Source organism: Myotis davidii, unplaced genomic scaffold (assembly GCF_000327345.1).
Source record: "Myotis davidii unplaced genomic scaffold, ASM32734v1 scaffold5472, whole genome shotgun sequence".
Lineage (NCBI taxonomy): Eukaryota > Metazoa > Chordata > Mammalia > Chiroptera > Vespertilionidae > Myotis > Myotis davidii.
The window spans coordinates 813-6,663 of NW_006283684.1; the positions used below are offsets into that span (position 1 = coordinate 813).

General features: G+C 43.3%; 1 pseudogene; it reads right to left on the minus strand.

Annotated features, from left to right (window-relative positions):
• Nucleotides 1-3,879: 3,879 nt before the first annotated feature.
• LOC102757852 overlaps nucleotides 3,880-5,851 on the minus strand; it is a 17,689-nt pseudogene continuing 15,717 nt past the window's right edge.

Below are 5,851 nucleotides of genomic sequence, written 5' to 3' on the forward strand. Positions count from 1 at the left end.
TGCTCCAGTTCACCACTTATCAGTGTGAAGCGGAGGCTGGTTGCCCTGGGTCACTCAGTCAATGCTCCCCTTTCCTCCAGAGTTAGGGTAGCATTGGCTTGCTCCAGATGGCTCTGGCTGGACTGTCCTGGGGGCTCAGGAGGAGTGGGTTCCACAGTCAGTGCTCCTCTCTGGCATCCTCTGGATTGCTCCCAGTCACCTCGGCAAAAGGTCCCAGTGCTGGGCATAGTGTGGGTGCTGGGTGGCTTTAGATCAGGCTAGCAGCACAGTTCTGGGGTCTGTGTGTGTGTGTGGGGGGCGCACATGGTTCTCCCAGGCTTGCACTACTATGGTGTCTTGGAACCAGATCCTAGGATGCTGGGTCCCAGCGGGCTGGTGAGGAGGCCTGGCACAGGAGCTCACTCTGGCATCATATGTTCCCTGAAGATGTCTGAGAGCCTGCCAGGAGGTATTCTGCCACTCACTGCAGGGGCATGGTGGTGGTTCCACATGGATTATGACTGGAAAGTGCCATTCTCTAAAAGTCCTCTGCCCTTTTTATGAAAATTTGTCTCTTCAACTGTGATTAATTTGTTAATTCAGGGTGGATGTTCTTCAAATTAGTTGTTTTTCTGGCCCAAGCAGAGGTACATGACACTGATGCCTATTCAGTCACCATTTTTTCTCTACTTCATTTTATCAGTTCCCCAAATACTGGTTATCACATGAGGACATAAGCTTCTCTCCTGTCCTCCTCATTGGATATTTTACCTATGGACTCATTCAGTGTGTGTGGTTTCCTCAGTTCCCAGCTTCTGCATCACAGAGAGCTTCTCCAGAGTTTGGCTACACAGGCCACTACCACCTAGATGAATTTTAAAGGCCTTTGACAAAATTAATTGCTGTTAATAAAAAAAACCCTCAAGAAAATAGTGATCAGGGGATATTTATTTAATGATTACACACAGCACACACACACACACACACACACACACACACACACACATCATCTACATCATCATCATCATCATCATTTATGCCATAAACTATGGATCACGGCCTCATCTGCCAGGTTTTATTCTAAAAAGCACTTTCCTGAGATTATGTCAAGTCTCTTTGTTATCACACACACACACACATCATCTACTCCTGTTTTCCAGTATCTCATTCACTTAACAGGGAAATACTAAAGGCATATCATGGAGAAAAGTAATCGTGCACTTCCACTACAATTCAATGTTATAAAGGAGATTTCAGCCAATGCAATTTGGCAAGATAAATCAATTAGGGGCATAAGAATAACTAAAGAAGAAGTGATAAAGGAACTGTGGTATATCCATAAGGTGGAATACTATTCATCAGTAAAAGCTAACATATATTCACAAGCAACTTGAATTATTATCAAAATCATTATGCTAAGTGAAGGAAGCCAGTCTCAAAAGGGACTTTATTTTACTTTCTCTAGATTCTCAATGTCTCATATGAAATCTTCCACCAAGTTCAACAATTACTGACTGTTAGTGAATGTATGAATAGTATAGACTCCCAACCCTTTTCAGAGAAGGGAACATGCCTCATTCTTCCATCATACTAACTACAATGCATGGTATTTATCAAGACCTTCTGTCTGCCTTCTATCCTGAGGGACAAATGGGCAACACTGCTCTCAGGTTTTTTCACATGGGCTACTCATCTCCTCATGGCTTCTCAAGACCAGAACCATTTACTTTGTCTCTTCTACAACATAAATCTGAATTCAAGAGTAAGAATAAGTGAGTGCATTTACACAGAATGTACCATGGAGCACTTAAAGACTTTTTTAACATTAAGTATTTAATTTTTTAATGCTAGGTACGTGTGGCTCTTTGGTTCAATATGTGCTTCTAGAAGCTCCTAATACAAGAGGATGTTAACTTCCAACCTCAGAATTTTGTGTAAAACTCCAATGGGAGTGCACCCCATATTCTGCAAAGTGAAACCAAATGCGTCTCACTGTGAATGACTATTTCTGAAAGAACCAGACACTGGTGTTTCCTTTAAGTAATCATGGAGCTCTATACCATCCAAGTAATCTTACCGGGTGAATCAGAGAATCTTGTAGCTCATATCCTTGAATCTTTGCTAACTTTTGGTAAATGTGAAATCTAAATTCATTTGTGTTTAGGGGAAGTAAGGGGTAGGTTTATTGAAGACAAAATGGGGTGGGACATGGAAAATCCATTTTCAAGATGGCAGAGCAAGGACAGGGGCATGTGACCACTAGGACATACTGGTAGAACATGAAAATGTGCTTTGGGAAAGCCTATGAATTATTAGGGTAGGAGTACCTATTAAAAAAAGAGATAAACTTCAATTACTATTATTCATATACTAGAGGCCCAGTGCACAAAAATTTGTTCACTTGGGGGCATCCCTCAGCATGACCTGTGCCCTCTCGCAGTCTGGAACCCCTTGGGGGATGACCACTGGCTGGCTTAGGCCCGCTTCCCTGGGGATTGGGCCTAAGCTGACAGTCAGACATCCCTTTGGCAGCCCGGGAGCCCTCAAGGGATGTCCACTTGGCAGCAAGGAGCAGGCCTAAGCTGCAGCTAGACATCCTTGGCACTGCTGAGGAAGTGGGAGAGGCTCCCACCACCACTGCTGTACTGGCAGCCATCAGCCTGGCTTGTGGATGAGCAAAGCTCCCCCCGTGGGAGCACACTCATTGAGCATCTGCCCTCTGGTGGTCAGTGTGTGTCATAATGACCAGTCATTCCCAGTCATTCTGCTGTTAGGGTCAATTTGCTTATTACCCTTTTGTTATATAGGATAGAAGCCTGGTGCATGGGTGGGGGCCGGCTAAACCACTCCAAGCCTGTTGATGCTTCTGCCCCTCCTACCAGTCTCAATGTGCTTTCTTCTTTACTTCTCTAGTTGTAGGATTTCTATTCAGCCAAATTTCAGGCACCCAAGCTTCCAGTGGAAGCTGGCTAGAAGCAGGTATCTGGGATTTATTTATCATCTATAATTGAAACTTTGTCACCTTGTGCGAGCTCAGGGTCAGCCAAGGTAGGTGGGAAGCTTGGCTTCCTCCATGGCCGGGACAACCAAGCCTCCTGCTTGCTCCAGCTCCAGTGCTGCTGGCTGCCATCTTGCTTGGGTTAATTTGCATATATTCGCTCTGATTGGCTGGTGGGCATGGCTTGGGCATAGCGGAGGTGTCGTAAAATTGCATGTTTCTCTTTTATTAGATTAGATTAAAAAATCCCCCTTCCCCAGAAAACTCACAAAGATATCAGAATTCATAATGAATGGATTCAAGGAGAATGTGGTCTCTGATGTGCATAGAGATTAAGAAAGTGGTTCAAATGGAGAATGCAGGCGATACATATTAGGGTGTAGACCAAACAGAGCTTCAAAATGAGCTTGAATTTTTATCAAAAAGTGAAATTCATCCCTGTATTCTTACAAGTATTGGTGATATTTTATAAGGTAAAAGAGATTTCAGTTTTGCACAAATAAGAGAGATTAGAAACGTTTTATTATAGAAACAATGAGCAAACAATTCAAATGAGTGGAGGCAGCAGTGTGGGGATGATGCACCTAGCAGTAAGTAATCAAGGTGTGGGGTGATGGAGGTGTGGTGGCAACAGTTAGTTTCACAAGAAAAGAAGAGAACTAGTTATTCAGCAAAGTGGATACATTGAGGTTGGTCAACTACTTTCTAAAGAAACACCTGAATATACCGAATGTTGTTCTCTTAGCTGTTGAATCTCTTGTCTTTTGCTCTTTCTGGCATTTCACTTAGTTGGGTTCTGAGAAACATTTTCCAGACAAATCTTTGTTCTCCTCCTTACTTCCTCCGGGCCTCACGCAGATGATAGGGAACAATTTCAGTCCTTCCATAAAAATTAAATTCAACAAATTTCTGTATATATAGAAAGAATTTTATAAGCATCTCTATTTATAGATTATCTAAGGCAAAGAATCGATTTCTCTAACCACATGTGTAAAATGAGCATTGTGATCCTAAAGATAAAAATAAGGAGTAGGAGCCACGGGTGGAGATTATGTGCCAATCTAGAAAGAATCTAGAGAAGGAAACTTTACTAAGGATAAATAGAGAAAGCTTGGGGTCCTGGTCTTTTGATCTCCTGCATTCATTTTTTCTTTGTCTCTGAGAGTTCAGAAGATAGGGAGCATCCATATTTTCTGCTTTGGAGTTTTACACATTGAGAATGTTTTCCTTCCCTCTTACATCAACCAAAAGTCTACCAATTTCTATGACTGAAGTTTACTACACACGCCAGTCCTGAGAGCCTGAGCGACAGAAACAGAGAGCTCTGACTTTAGGGAATTAGTTATATGGGGCAGATGCACCTGAAAACACACAGGAAATATAGACAGATTTTCATTAGCCTAATCTTCCTTGAACAGAGAAGAGATTTCTCTCCAGATTACTTTCAATCTTTTCAAGAGTAAGTCAAGCACCCCTTCCTGACTCTCTATTTCATCTCTAGCATTTTGCTGCATGAAGGAATAGTAATTTTCCCTTGCTTCTAATTCCCTATCCATTTCTGCCTTTCTCATTTCCTGCTCCAGTATATCCTCCAGCTTTCTGATTTTCTCTTCATAATTCTCTCTTAACTTTCTTTTCTCTCTCTCCAGCTCAGCTCTGCATTTTTCTTGTAGAGCTTGAATCTGTTTCTGAATCTCCACCTCTGCCCTTTGGTAAATCTTATTAGTAGCATTCTCCCTTGTTCTGCTTCACCATGTTCTGAACCAGGTCCAGCAGTTGTGTCCTCTGAGCCTCCTGCTCAGCCCCTGTCGCCTTATTGTTGAACTCACAGTGACGATCCTTGAACTGCTCCATCAGATCTTGAATGCCTTTTGGTGCTTCCTTTAAGTAATCATGGAAATTCATGCCATCCAAGTCATCTTTCCGGGTGAATAAGAGAATCATGTATCTCTTAGCTTTGGGTCCAAACATTGACAACATCTTCTCCATGGCCTTTTGTTCTTCCTTTGTGTATCAGCCCAGCGGGACCACCAGGAGCATAGCGTGAGGCCCGGAGGAAGTAAGGAGGATGCAATTAGCAATCTCCTTTCCTGCATCAGATTCCGGTACTTCCGTGTCAAAAATGCCAGGCGTGTCCATGAAGACTATTTCTCTCCCATTCCACATGCTGCTCTGTTTCTGACAGAACTTGGTGATAGATTTTGCTGCAATGCTGGAATGAAATGCTTGCTTTCCAAGGATGCTGTTTCCTGTGGCACTTTTTCCTGCTCCAGTCTTACCCACTAAGACAAGTAGCAGTTGTGAATCTTGATTTCCAAGCCCTGGGACATCAGGAAACAAAACCACAGCATTAGGATTCACTTCCAACATTTCCCACTACAATGCCTCTGCCCAACAGTGTCCTTTTCTATTGCCCACTAGTGTCCTGTCTGTGAGCAATCTCTGCACTCACATTAGGTCTATAGAACCCTTCTGCCGGACCTCTTTCCTAAAGGACTTGGGGCACACCTGGCACTTCTCAGGAGTCCCTTGAGCTGCTCACTGTGTCTGACCTTTGCAGGCTGAGTGCTCAGGGATAAGGGAGAAAAATGGTTCAAGTGAGAATTCTGAGCTGCTGCTGGTAGCTGTTCCTCATAAGTTAATGTAGGAAGTAACACAAAATCTGACTTTGGGACATCACAGTGGGAACTCCCCTCTCCCTATTAATATTCAAAATGGAACTTTTCTTCTTTCCATTAAGAAGCTAATGGCATGGCTCACTGGTTGAACATCGATCTATGAAACAGGAGGTCACAGTTCAATTCCCATTCAGGGCACAGGCATAGGTTGCTGTCTTGTTCCCCAGTGGGGGAGGGGCAGGAGGAAGCCAATCAA